Source organism: Vicugna pacos, chromosome 30 (assembly GCF_048564905.1).
Source record: "Vicugna pacos chromosome 30, VicPac4, whole genome shotgun sequence".
Taxonomy (NCBI): domain Eukaryota; kingdom Metazoa; phylum Chordata; class Mammalia; order Artiodactyla; family Camelidae; genus Vicugna; species Vicugna pacos.
This window is the reverse complement of record NC_133016.1, coordinates 19,227,992-19,242,701: the sequence shown is the minus strand read 5'-3', so window position 1 is coordinate 19,242,701 and position 14,710 is coordinate 19,227,992.

The following is a 14,710-nucleotide window of genomic DNA, read 5'->3' as shown; positions in this document are numbered from 1 at the left end:
AAATTCTGGAAAATACCAGAAAAGCTGTAGCAGAGGAGGTAAGACAAGTTTGGCAAGGGCAAAGAAGGTAGGAACAGAACAGCAAACGCCTTTGGGCTCCCCTGGGACCTTCTTCTTTTGGCTTCCCTTTGATGGCGACCACGGGGGTTCATTTGCACTATAGATCTCCAGGGAGCAGCAGGGAACAACAAAACCTTAGCCTTTCAGAGTCAAAGCCATTCTCCTTGCTGATCTGACAAACACAGATGTCAAGTTGTCCCTGCAAGAGTTTGGCAATTTGTCCAAACAACTGTTTTCCATTGAGGATATAAATCTCTTAGGAAAAGGTTTGTCTGCCTGGTTTGTTCAATCAGTTGGCCAATATGAATTAGTCTGACCACGTCCTTGGAAAAGAATATCTTTGGGGGTTTTCTGATGACTGAATATTCAATCTTCTGCTTTTATCATCCACCTCCTCTGTCCATTCCTATAATACTTTTGAGACAGTTGGCTCCTGGGTCTCCAGGAGAGCCAGGGGAGGGAAGTCTTAATCCTTTAACAGGGATTTCCTTGGCTCTCCTCAGTCTGAGCTTCCCATACAGTGCTCTTTGAGTCTTCCTTAGAAATTGGCCTTCTTTACCAGGAAAGGGGAATTCTTTACATGACAATAAGAAAAATGTAATTCCTTACACCAGAGGTAGAGTCCTTTTCTTTGCCTCTCAGGCTGGTGCACTGCTGCCATCTCCTTCCTGCCTCCCGGTCTGTCTTTCCCCAACCTCCCAGAGCTAGCACTGGGGGCCAGGGTTGTGTAGCGGGATACTGACATCTGGTAACTGGGATGGAATTCCACTACTTCCCCAGTTGGGTCTCTTTGGTTTTGCTGAGCTTTGCTCCTTCGTTTCTTTAAAAAAAAAAAAAAAAGATAAACCAATTGTGCTGGGTTGCTAGGAATGTTATAAGAGAAAGTTAAAAGATGCAATGAACAGCACAATGTAAATATTCAGTAATACTGGCTCATTCCTACTTTCTCCCTCCTTCTCCTTAGGGTTTATTCTTGGACATCACTTAATCTGATTCTTTTCCCAAAGCAGGGATTTCCTCTGTGACATCCTGCACTGACTACCCTCTTCCAGATCCATTCTCTGACGTCTGTGCCTTGTAAGGCTGAGACTACCCACTGCCACCCAGACCTCCCTTTGGGTGTGGCCCATGGTGAGCATGAGAAGGAGCTGGAAGGTCAAGGAGAAAGGCTGGGCTGTTTCTTCCTAGCTCCCTTGCTGCCTTGGCACTGGGTTCTGAGTGGCATCTCTTCAAGACTACAGCCCCTGCCAGATTGCCTGTCCTCCCAAGCTCAGATCTCTCTGGGCTTCCTTTCAGTACCTCCTAATTCAGTCAGTCGCAGGCACGGAAGCATCTTTCTGTGGTTGCTGCTCTCTAGGTGCCTCAGTGTCTCTTGTTAGTTCTGTTATATTTGCCCATATCTCTTGAGTTCCTTAAAGCCTCTTCTGATGAACTCTCTGCATGGAATTATTTACTGCTGGCATCCAAGCAGAAAATCATCCACCCTCTGTTTGAATACTTCCGGAGACTGGAGCTCAATATTTATCTTTTCACTCTGACTTAAAACAATGATGTATTTGAGAATGGAACTTATATTTAGGGTATATCTACTGTATGTTGAGCGCTACGTACACTTTGTTACACAACGACTTTGAGAGGAAGATTGTACCCCCCAACACTTCACGGAGGGTGGACCTGAGGCTCAGGGGAGTTCGGTAACTTGCCCTGATCTTGCAGCTAACAGGCAGCACTGCATGCATTTGACATAGAGCTAGGTTGTCCTAACTCCAACATTTGCTCTTTCCTGTCGTTACACCCAGCTGTCATGGGGCAGAATTCCAGAAAGGGGAAGCTGGAACTATGGGGAAATTTGCTTTTGTCACAATTTTGCCAAGGGCTAGCTTGGAAAGAAACCCCAATACTGTTCACCAAAACTTCTCTTAAAGGACATGTTCCTGTTAAGCAGTAACACCAAGGGCCACTAGACGGCACCAGTTCAGCACTGGGTAAAGCTTTTTCCCGTAACATTTCTGTGGGCAAAGGGCGTGTCTAGAAAAAGTTCTGTTTGCCTTGACTTGAAAATACGACTTTGAGTGTAATGAACTATGTGTTTCCTCCAAACTGGGCTGACTTTTCGAGGTTTTGAAAGGTGAGAATATGAATGGGGCATAACGGGGAAGAGGGGAGACTCATGTAGCCTCAGGAATGATGCAGCCGCAGCCTCGCAAAGGGTTAGTGAGGTGGAAGCAGTACCCTACCTGTGACACCAAACCAAGTAAGATAGTCATTCAAAGGCCAGGGAAGTATGAGAGGTGGAAGGGCCTGATGAAGTCTTCTAGCACAACCCTGTCATTATGCAGACGAAGGGGCATTCTTCTGTCTCTTTCTGTGCAAGTGATCCCTAACTTACCCAACTGCTCTAACTAAAAAAAAAAAAAAAAAAAAAAAAAATATATATATATATATATAGGCCTAACATCTTGTGCCTTGGGACCTTCCTGACTCTGTAAGGCAACTAGATAAAGGGTGCAACTTTTGCTCCCCTCTCTTTGTTTCTGAAGGGACTTCTTTTCTTTTTGTCCATTTGAAATTCTCTAGACAAAAATTTAAAGTTTTGTCTTTACATTTATCACTTAAATGGAAAACAAAACCAGGGAATACATTCATCTGGTTCAAAAATCAAAACAATATAAAAAGGCAGCCAGTAAAAAGTCTGACTTGTATCCCTTTCCGCATCTCTCTCATCCTCCCTTTCCTCAACCCACGAGTAGCCATCATTTTTATTGCTTCTCGAGTCTTCTCGAGTTTCTTAATGCAAATACAATCAAGTGCAAAAATGGAAAGGTTTTTATTTATGTCTTTAGGGGAAAGGATTCTCCACTGTTGGTCCCTGGCTGCCAGATGCCCTTTCATTCCCACTTATCTTTAGGGGTGATTTCTCTAGTGGTCACACTTTATTGGAATAAAAAAGATTGAGACGTGGTTCTGACAAATACCAGTTAACTGTACCCAGATGGTGCTCCTGTCCTGGAAACCATGGGAGCCCTTGTCGTCGCACCTAGTCAGCGCTCCTGGTCTTTCCCAAGTCCCCAGATGCTCGCTCTCTCGTTCCTGGAGGAAGGCTTAGTTTCTGACTCCATGTGTCCTCCAGGAGACGCTAAGCCTGCCTCCTCGCTTCAGAGCTCTTCCACCTCCCCTTACCCGGCTCCTTCCAAGGGCTCCAGCTCTCAGCATTCCTGGGGCTCTGGCTCTGCCTTCAGACACCTCCCACTCTTCCTTATCTTCTCTCAACTCTTTGTTTCTGTCCCTTTTTGCCCCCTTTTCCCAGCAAAGTTCTCTAAAGACTAGTCACTGAGATTTCTTCACCAGTTAGTTCAGTTCACTGAAATTGAATGAGCACTTATGACCTGTGAGTTATGTGCTAGACGAGGAAGATACAAAGATAGAAAAAGATGTGGTCCTACCACTGAGGCTCTGTGGCTCAGACCTAATTAAGTGAAACACGCTGGGATACATGTAGTAATACAGCTGTGGTCTCACTGGGCCGAGCACAGAGCAGGAGCTGTGATTCCTAGAGATGAGGATCTCAGTCACCACTGCCGGGCCTCCAGGTGCTGGAGCTTGGGATGTTAAGATCCTGATGCTGCTTCCTCAAACAGGTCCCCTGGGGTAATTTGGTCCCCCCTTTCTTTAGTCCTCTGCTTCCTGCCACCTGTTTAGATGCCATTCCTCTCTAAAGCCCTCCAAGTCAGGGCCATTTCCAGATCTGGCCTTCTCAGGTACTGCTCCCTCCTCCAAACCCCCTTCACCCCTCAAAAACGAACCTGTGCACCTTCCCCCGGAGCCCTGTGTTTGTTTTCCAGGGTGGTGGCTCATGCATGTGAAGATAATACTGTTTTCCTGAAGAGCCCATCCCAGCTAAGTGACACAGGTGCGTTTTGATAGTGATCTGGAAAGGCAATTCCTTAACATGAAGGATTCTCGGTCACAAATAGGTTTTGAAGCTTAGTGACAAACCAGAAAAGCTCTGAGGAGGGCAGACCAATGGATGGAGGTGTTGGTGCTGGTGAAATGTCATATGAGGAGCCATAAAATGAGAAAAGAAATCTACCAGTGATTGGACACTGACTCATCATTTGCCAAGCATTGCCTGAGAATTTTGCTTATATTGTCTCAGGATATTAGTTTTCTCATGCTGTGTGATAATACCACCACAAACCTGGTGGCTTAAAACAACACATGTGTGTTATCTTAGAGTTTCTGTGTGTCAGGAGTCCAGGCAAGGTTGGATTCTCTGCAAGATTGCAATCAAGAGTTGGGCTCTCATCCGAAGGCTTGACTGGGAAAGAATCTGCTTCCAAGTTTGCACAGTTGTTGGCAAGATTCAAGTCTTTGCTGGCTGTCAGACTGAGGGCCTCATCTCCCCTCTGGCTGAGAGGCCATGATCAGTTCCTACTCAGTTGTTGCCCAGAGGCTGCCCTCAGGCCCTTGCCATGTGGGCCTCACCAACATGGTTGCTGACTTCATCAAAGCCAAGAAGGATAGGGTCTGGTAGCAAGATGGATATTAGAATCTTATGTAACATAATCATGGCAGTGATGTCCTGTCACCTTTGATGTATTCTGTGGGTTGGAAGCTTGTCACGAGTCTTGCCCATACTCAGAGGAGGAGATTACCCAAGGTCCTGAGACCAGGGGTGGGTATCATAGGGCCGTCTTCGAGTCTGCATCACCATCTCTGAAGTGGGCATTTCTAGGCTCACTCTACAGGTGAAGAAAAGGAAGATTGGAATAGTAAGTAACTTGTCCAAGGGCGCTTAGGTGGAAAGTAGGGACTCCAGACATGGCCTGTCAGATCTGAAGCTCATTGTGACCCACTAAGGTAACCTGGGGGTGTTTGGCCTGGATCAGAGCAGACTCAGGGGTGGGAGTCCTGTTAGTCTTCTGGAACCTGGGTCACCACATGGATGAGGGCATGGACAGAACTAAAATCAATAACTGGGAATTGTCAGGCATAGAGGTAACCTCAAATAAAGGGCTTCTAGCATTTACAGTGACCTGAATAGAATGAACGTCCTGAAGTGGCCTCTTCCTTTTATCACCTGGGCTCAACCAGCAACCATGGCAGGATGAACCCTGTCTAGGACGCTGAATGGGGTCCTATCACGGGATGGGGAGCTGCTGGATGGGGTTTAAGATCTCAGAGGTAGAGAGTCTGTATTTCTTAGAGGATATCAAAGGTGGACACTGCAGTGGATGGACCTAGAGATTATCATACTTAGTGAAGTAAACCAGAAAGAGAAATACCATATGGTATCACTTATATGTGAAATCTAAAAAAAATGACACAAACTTATTTACAAAACAGAAACAGATTCACAGGCATAGAAAAGAAACTTATGGTTACTGGGGAGAAAAAGAGGCGGAGCGATAAACTAGAAGTTTGAGATTAGCAGACACAGACTACTACATATAAAATAGATAACCAGCAAGGTCCTACTGCATAGCACAGGGAACTATATTCAATATCTTATAATAATTTATAATGAAAAAGAATATGCAAGTGAATATATGTATGTATATGTATGACTGAAACATTATGCTGAACACCAGAAATTGACACAACCTTGTAAACTGACTATACTTCAATTAAAAAAAAGAATATGACAAAGAATATATGTATATGTGTATAACTGAATCACCATACTGCATACCAGAGACTAACACAGCATTGTAAACTGACTATACTTCAATAGAAAAAAAGAAATGCCAGTAGAAAACAAAATCAATAAAATAAACTATTAGCTAGCCAAATCAATTTAAAAAAGAGAAAGCACATATGTAAAAATGATACATGGAAAGTAAAGATAATTCAGTGGAAATTAAAATAAATTTAGAGTTATTTGTGTTAAAAAAAAAAAAAAGGTGGACACTGAAGAACCCAGCAGCCAGGTGGAGGAAATATCCTGGGGGAAGTTAAATTTCACCTTGCTTGTGAATCTGTCCAGGTTTGAAGCCACCTTGAGGAGGCCCCTGGACTTCTCTCCCTTCTCCTGCTGACAGTCTGCCTGGGAGTGAAGGTCAAGATGACGGCAGGGGTTGTTCCCATGTGTAAGTGCTCTCTGTGGGTTTCAAAGAAACTTTTCTCTGGGTTTTATTATCCTGACTATGCTGATAAGAAGATTGACCAACCAGGAAGAGAAAGTGGGAGCCACAGGCCATATCTCTTGGCAGGTCACACTCAGTTCTTTCCTGCTCACATCAGCTGGGGTTGCAATAGCTCCCAGTTTGAGTGTACCTGAACTGGTCACTCGAGGGCAGAGTCTTGTCCGTCTGGAAGTCCTGGACCAATGAGCTGAAGTAGACACCTCACCCCACTCTCTACTGCCCCTTGTGCAAATTCCTTGTCTGGCTGATACTTCTTTTGTGAAATTGTGCCAAAGTTTATCAGTTCTGGGACAACATGCATAACTTTGCATAGGGAATAAAACTCTTTTCATTTATTTCTTTGTCTTGCTGAATAGAATTGCTATTACTTCCCCTATGAGTTTCTGACATAAAGGCAGATAGACCCAAGTGCAAGCTTTTCTATCATCATGTTGGTCCTGCTGAAAGGATTTGGAGCTGGGTTCCTGTGGGGGGCAAGGGCCTATAGGTCAAAGCTATCCTTTCGAATCCTGGTTCAACGGATGCATAATTAATTCTTTGCTTGTTGTACATATTCTCTCAGGCAGAAGTGTAATTTGAGGAAAACAGGGAGTGTGTGTGTCCCATGGAGATTGGGAGTGGAGCCCCACTTGCTCAGCTTTCCTCCCACTGTACCAGCCAGCCTGGCTTGTTCACGCCCTCCTTGTGTCTCTGGGCCTTTGTGTCCTCACTCACCTGGAAAGGCTTGTCTGTTTCTCTCATTTAGTCACCGGAGCACCACGGAGGGTGCTGGGGAGTCTGGCGTGGCTGTGCCGGGTAACGTCATTCAGAGCTCTTGACCTCTTGGACATTCATTCCTCATGTGTGGCAGGAAATACTTATTGACTCAGACTGAACCCACCTGGACAGTGGGAAGACCTGGACAGTGGGAACCACCTAACCTACTGGGTAGCTGTAGGGATTAAATGGCATAAAGAAAGTTGGGGGTCAAGGGTGAAGGTATAGCTCAGTAATGAAGGTAAAGTGCATGCTTAGCATGCATGAGGTCCTGGGTTCAATCCCCAGTACCACCATTAAAACAAATAAATAAATAAAATAAGTAAATAAATGAACCAAATTACCCCCTGCCCCCACCCACAAAAAAAAGAAAGTGAGAGCAGAATTCTTTCTGGACTTCTGTCCATTGATGCCCCAGCCGGAGCCTTCAGAGCGACTCCAGCCCACAGTGACTGATCTCATTTGTCACTTATTTAGCCCTGTACAGCTTAGCTAATTTGTGATCTGTTTATGTGTGTGCTTTACCTACTCCTCTTGTACATAAGCTCTTTTTCTGCTCCTTCGGGTCCTTTCAATACCTAATGTGATGCCCAGTCATAACTGGTTTAGTCTCTGTAGATTGACTGCTTAATTGAAGCTGTGATCCACAGAAGGAGATTTATTTTCAAGGGACCACCCAATGCAAGAACCTTAGGTTTGAGATCATTTTATGCCCCTTTCATGGTGGAATGAAGACTGAATAACACAGTCTTAATGAATAATGCAGTGTGTCGTGAGTTGGAAAGGGAGAAAAAAAGGGAATATCTATACATGTCATTTTCAATCATCTTGATTTGAATTGCCTGGTCGTATATGGTCAAACAATAAAAGCTGGGGGAAAATGGTCAAACTTATCGCTTGGTTCTTTGAGACAAAGTAACTGGCTGATTGACTGTCTTTTCTGTTCAGCGGGTCTCGGAGCCACGGCCAGAAACTGAACTGAGGCGAATAGGGTCACAGCAGGGAGGGAACAGCAACCTGGCAACATCTTTATTTTTGCCTTGTTGGTGTAACCTTGCTCACAAAGAAGACATGGAAGAGAAAAGACTTAGAGAGTGGGAGAGGAAAAAGAAAAGAAAGTCAGATCGTGAGGAAGGGCCAAGAGGACACAAAGGAACCAACCAGTTAACACTCAGGGAGTAACCAAAGTGTCCGTGGGAAGATCACAGCAGGGCTTGCCCCACATGCTGACAGAGGACGAGCTAGGCTGCCTTCCTCCCAGCTGTGCCCCGCAGGGTGATGTCAGTGGCCATCTCCAGCCTGAATGATTCTCACACCTGCCATTTCCCCAGCAGGCAACAAAGTTCCCCTTACCTCTGCCTTTCAGGGGGGTCTGGGCTCAGAGATCCCCTCAAGCCCTCAAGTCAGGGTACTCCAGAAGAACAGAACCTACCACACAGTGGTCCTTCAGTATTCACAGGGGATTGGCTGTAGGACCCCCCCACCCCATGGATACCAAAATCGGAGGATGCTCAAGTCCCTTATACAAAACAACATGGTATTTTGCATATAACCTACACACATCATCCTGTATACGTTTCATCTCTAGATTACTTATAATACCTAATGGAAAGGAAATCTATGTAAATAGTGGTAAATTCAGTGTAAATGTGTAAGTAGTTGCTGGCACATGGCAAATTCCAGTTTTATTTTTTGGAACTCTCTGGGTTTTTTTTTTTAAACAAATAATTTTGATCTGTGGTTGGTTGAATCCATGGATGCAGAACCTGTGCATATGAAAGGCAGACTATATGTGTGTGTGTTTGTGTGTGTATATATATATACACAGACATATGTATAATGTAATATATAATATTGTGTAATATATATATATGCACATATACTCTGCCTTTCATATGCACAGGTTCCGCATCCATGGATATATATAGGAGAGATTTACTTCAAGGAATTGGCTCAAGTGATTGTGGAGGCTGGCAAGTCCAAAATCTGCAAGGTAGGCTGGCAGGCTGGTGATCCAGGGAAAAGTTGCAGTCTGAAAGCAGTCTCCTGGCAGAACTGACTCTTCCTTCAGGGATCGCAGTCTTTTTTCTTCTAAGTGACTTCACCTGATTGGATGAGGCCCACCCACATTGTGGAGGGTCATCTGCTTTCCTAAAAGTTTATTGATTTAAATGTTAATCTCAGCTAAAAAGAAAAAAAACTTCACAGAAACAGCTAGAATAATATTTGACCAGTTCTTTGGGTACCTTGGCCCAATCAGTTGACACATAAAATTAACCCATACACCTGGGAAGGGAATTTGGTTTCATGGCAAGAGCTGATTTTGGAGGGAAGTGGCTGTTGCTTCTTTTTTTTTTTTTTCTTTCAAAACTTTATGTATTTATTTATATCTTCAAACAGAAATACAGGCAGATGGAAAACAATCTGAAAGGCCTAGAAAGGTAGCTAGGGAAAAATGAGCCTACTTCCCCTTTCTAAGCTGTTTCTTGAGAATCCTTTCAGAGATATTATATGACTATAGAAGCATATTCCCATAGAGTTACATACTGTACACACTTCACATCTCCACCTTGTTTTTTTCTTCACTTAACAAGAAAAATCAGAATTTTTCCTACATCAGCTTGCATTGACCCACTGCATTCTTTTTAAGGGCCAGATGATATTCCCTAGTGCATTTACCTGGTCTCCTAGTGATGCTCATGCAGGATGTCTCCAATCTGTTGCTGTTGCCACCACATTACAACAAACATCCTTGCACATCTGTCCTTGAAGTAGCCTTTTCCTTACAAACCCCTCATGATTTCCCCAATGCATCTTTCAGGTGAGCTCAGTCAAGTTTTTCTGATATATCCCCATCTCTCCAGGTCACACCCTGCCTTCATGAAGCTTTGTATGTAAAGCCACTGCATCTCCTGCAGGCTCAAGCTCTCTCCTCCAGGAAGAAGTTAATCTCCCTCTGGTTTCCTGGGACTCGACTCAGTTGGACGGTGTCTGCCTGCGTGCCTTTATCCCACCCCAAACGGGGTGCTTCAGAGTCAGCTAGGCTTGCTCTTTGTTGAAGAGAGCCTGTATATTTTCTAAGCTTATTTCAGAGGCAGCAGCATTCAGATTCAAATTTCTTCTGACACTTGGCTGCAGTCAAAGTGACTGAGGAGAATAAATAGTAGCCAGACAGGCTGCACAATCCTCCTGCCTGGCGGAGGATTTTGTTGGCTGCAAATCCTGTCACCAGGCAGGCAGACATCCTTATGGCTCCCAAGCAGTCCCGTGGTAGGCCCCAATAGACAGTGAAGGTCAGGCTACCTCCAGCCCTGGAAATGTTCTGGCCCACAAAGGGCTGGACAGTGTGCAGTAGGAGCTGGAAGAGATTGCAGAAATCATGCAGCCCAACCCTTATAACACGAGGACCCAAAGTCAGCCCTCCGAAAAACCAGCTCTGGGCTGCATCCTTCATCCCAGTGGTCCTACACCTGAGGTCAACGAATTCCTTGGAGAATTTGATGAAAGCTTGAGCTCTTCTTCCCAGGAAAGTGGACATACGCATAGACACACAGAATTGTGGATACAGTGTGTTTTGGCTGGAGTGGTAGAGGAAGAGGGTATTCAGAGTTAAGAGTCAACTAAGATGATGCCTGAGAAACTTTTTCTCTCAAGGTACTATACAAAGGCCAGGCATTACTGTCTTTTCCAGGAGTGCTCAGATCAGAACATTTCTCCACTAACCTGTCTTTAGCTGGGCTAGCTTTAAAATCATTGCATTTCTGGAAGATGCTGGCTAGACTGTGAGGCCTGAGTACAGCCTCCTTTCCTGAGAGGAAATTGGTTTTCCCAACTCACTGATCTGAAGAGTGGATGTGCTTAAATTTACCGTAGTTACTGGAAAGCTTCATTCTCTTCAGGTTGAATGGCAAGGGCCCAGTGTGAACCAGCCACACTACAAGTTTTGATCTGGCCTCTCTCCAGCTGGCCCAGCCTGGACCCATTTGCCCATCTGAGAGTAGATCCCAGAATGGGGACCGATACGTGCAAGACGGGAAAGGGCCTATTTCACTTCTGTGAGAAAGAACAGTATGTCCCCACCAAACTTAAAATATATGCAATATTGTCTCTTCTCACTTTACCAAAGTAAAACTTGTTCATTTTTGAAAATAAAGACAAATAAATAAAATAAAAATCACTAAGAATTCCAACATTCAGAGTATTTAATCAGAGTGTTAATATTTTATATTTTGATATATGATCTCACCCACATACATTTTACACACTGTGATTGGACTCTTATGCCTCCTGCTTCAGTTCTGATGATTCCTCTTTAAAAATACAAGAATATTCCAACAATCTTGAAGCCATTTTGAGTTCATTTTTGTGTATGATGTGAGAGACTGTTCTAATTTACATGCAGCTGTCCAGTTTTCCCAACACCACTTGTCAAAGAGAGTGTCTTTTCTCCATTGTATATTCTTGCCTCCTTTGTCGATGATTAATTGACTGTAGGTGTGTGGGTTTATTTCTGGGCTCCCTATTCTGATCCATATATCTGTTTTTGTACCAATACCAGGCTGTTTTGATTACTGTAGTTTTTGTAGTACTGTCGGAAGTCTGAGGATTATTCCTCCAGCTTCATTCATTTTTGTCAGTATTGCTTTGGCAGTTCTGGGTCTTTTGTGATTTCATATAAATTTTGGGATTATTTGTTCTAGTTCTGTGGAAAATGTCCTTGGTAATTTGATAGGGATCACATTAAATCTATAGATTGCTTTGGGTAGTGTGGCCATGTTAACAATATTAATTCTTCCAATCCAGGAGCATAGACTATCTTTCCATTTCTTTAAATCATATTTAATTTCTTTAATCTACTACGTATAAAATAGACAAACTACAAGGTCCTACTGCATAGCACAGGGGACTATATTCAATACCTTGTAATGGCCTATAATGAAAAAGAATATGAAAAGGAATATATATATGTATACATGAACCACTATGCTGTACCAGAAATTAACACAATGTAAATCAACTATACTTCAATTAAAAAAAAACACAAAAAAACTAAACAAAAAAGAATCTTCCAACAACCAAAATGATCCGGTGATGGAACTGGCTGCCTCAAAAACCATGGTGCCCCGACTCTGGAGGTGTTTAAGCAGAGGTTGGACAGGGTGCTGTAGAAGAGATTTCTGCAGTAAGTGAGCAGTTAGTCTAGAAGATTTTTAAGGATTCCGTTCACTAGATTCGCTGGGATCTTGGGCAGGTGGCCACTGACTCCCTCGCTTCCTGGCTTGCCCTCCTTGAGACAGCCTGGCTCCCCCTGGAGGCCCAGTTAGGCCCGCCGACAAGAAATCAGCATTCTTCCCTGCTCCTCTGCCTGCATTTTTTTTTTTTTTGAGCAAGGAAATATATATTTTTAAATTTGAAGTACAATCAGTTACAATGTGTCAATTTCTGGTGTACAGCGCAATGTTCCAGTCATGTATATACATACATATATTTGTTTTCATATTCTTCATTAAAGGTTATTACAAGGTATTAAAAATGGTTCCTTGTGCTATACAGAATAAACTTTTATTTAAACCTATTTTTATATATAGTGGCTAACATTTGTAAATCTCAAACTCCCAAATTTATCCCTTTCTACCCCCTTTCCCCCATAACCTTAAGATTGTTTACTATGTCTGCGAGTCTGTTTCTGTTTTGTAGATGAGTTCATAGTCCTCTGTCTGCATTGTCACCAGCCTCTGGGTAGCCGGCTTAACTTGCATTGGCTGTCATTAGCGGAACCTTCTACTTTCAAGCAGTGACCTAATTGGTTCCTTTCTTAATACAAAATAGAGGACATTCTATTTCTGTTCTATTTCCGTCCCACTGTGGATACTCTGGGTTTTTCATTTAGTACTCCACAGCCAGTTGTCTTGTGTGTGTATGTGTGTGTGTGTGCATCCATGTGTGCATGTGCCCCTATTGCAATTGTTTCCTCAAACTCAAACCTCCTGGCACTGCCTCATGCTTCAGTAAAGGGGCACATGCCTGGGTTTGCAAATGGTTGTGTACTGAGGATTTGGTTAATCCAAGTGTGTGTCACCAAGGAATCTGACTTTATGTTATCAACTTAATTTGATTTTTAGATTTTAAAATTATGAGATATTTCAAGAATACAGGAAAGCACAGAAAAATAGAATTGACCTCCACATAGTCCATTCACTTGATTGAACAAATATGTGATATTTTCCCTTATTTATTTTAGCATTCTCTCCTTTTGTAGGAAATATAGTATCAAAGTCTGATAATCTCATCCCTTCTGGCTCCCTTTCTTCCAGTTAATCACTCACCTGAAATTGCATCTTTTTATACTTTTACTATGTACATGAATGTGGCCATAAACAATGTGCTATATTGTTTTGTTTCTTTTTCAGATTAACTAAATCAGACTGTAGATAAAATTTGCAGCCTTTGTTTTTTGCTATGGTTCTGAGATTGATCTGTGTTGATCAATGAATTTCTCATTGAGTCATTTTCATTATCATGTAGTACCTCATCATATGAAATGGTACAATTTACTTATCCATTTTCCTAACTGGACATTTGAGTTGTCCATCCTCCCTGCCTTGCTTTAGCTATTGTAAGTGGGGCTGCAGTGAAATTCCGTGGATTTGCTTCCTCCCTTATGGAAATATTCCCCAGGTACTGATCTTGGAGGTCGATTTCAGAAGTAGGGTGCAGAACTTCATTTTATTGTTGAGAATACAGGGTATTTTAGTTGTTAGTTTAGTTTTTTAAATTGTGGTAAAATATACATGGCATAAAATTTACCATTTTAACCAGTTTTAAGTGTGCGGTTCAGTGGCATTAAGTGCATTCACATTGTTGTGCAACCATCATCACCACCATCCTTCTCCCAAACTTTGTCATCTTCTCCCAAGGAAACGCTAACTCCTCTCCAACCCCTCCCTCCAGCCTCTTGTTCTTGTTTTAAGTAGAGGAAGGCACTATTACTCCACCATTCATTCTGTAAACATTTATTCCATGCCTATCATGTTTCAAACATATAAATAGGTGCATAAAATTTAGTTTCTGCCATCAAAAAACTCCCATCCTAGTCAAAGACAGACACAGGAACAATAATCTGGAACAAATGGTAGAATCCAAGTGCTGAGATTGTCCAGAGGCAGAGCAATGAATTCAGGGCAAGGGTGAGATGCGATGAGGGGGAGGAGGGCGACAAGAAAGTCTTTAGAAAGGGAAGAATTTTCAAGCTGAACATTGAGATATGAAATAAGACTTTTCCAGGCAAGCAATGGTGGGGGTGTGAAAGTGCCTTCAAAAACCAATCCAATATGTCTTTATCAGTCAGGGGCTAACCAGTTTAAGAGAAACCACTGAAGTCTGTGAAGCAGAAGGAATTTAATCTGGGTATTGGTTACAGAGATGATGGAGGAGCTGAGGTGCCAGATAGGGGCTGATGAGGTGTCAGGAGACTGGTAACAGAAGGAAGCGCCTTCTGACCACCCCAAGATCAAAGGAAGGAGGTAGTGTTGTCAGAGCCAGGGGCCAGCGTCTCCCAAGGGAGACTGGAGCCACAGCGGGTCTGATGGACAGCAGTTAGAGCTGTGGCGGAGACATCGCCTCCCCTGGAGAAGCACCAGAGACAGAGAGGCAGGGGGACCACCATCCTGCCTTCTTCCTTTCTCCCACGGCTCACTGGCCATTGGCTGAGAGAGCAAAGATGGAACATGGGAGTAATACAGAGATTG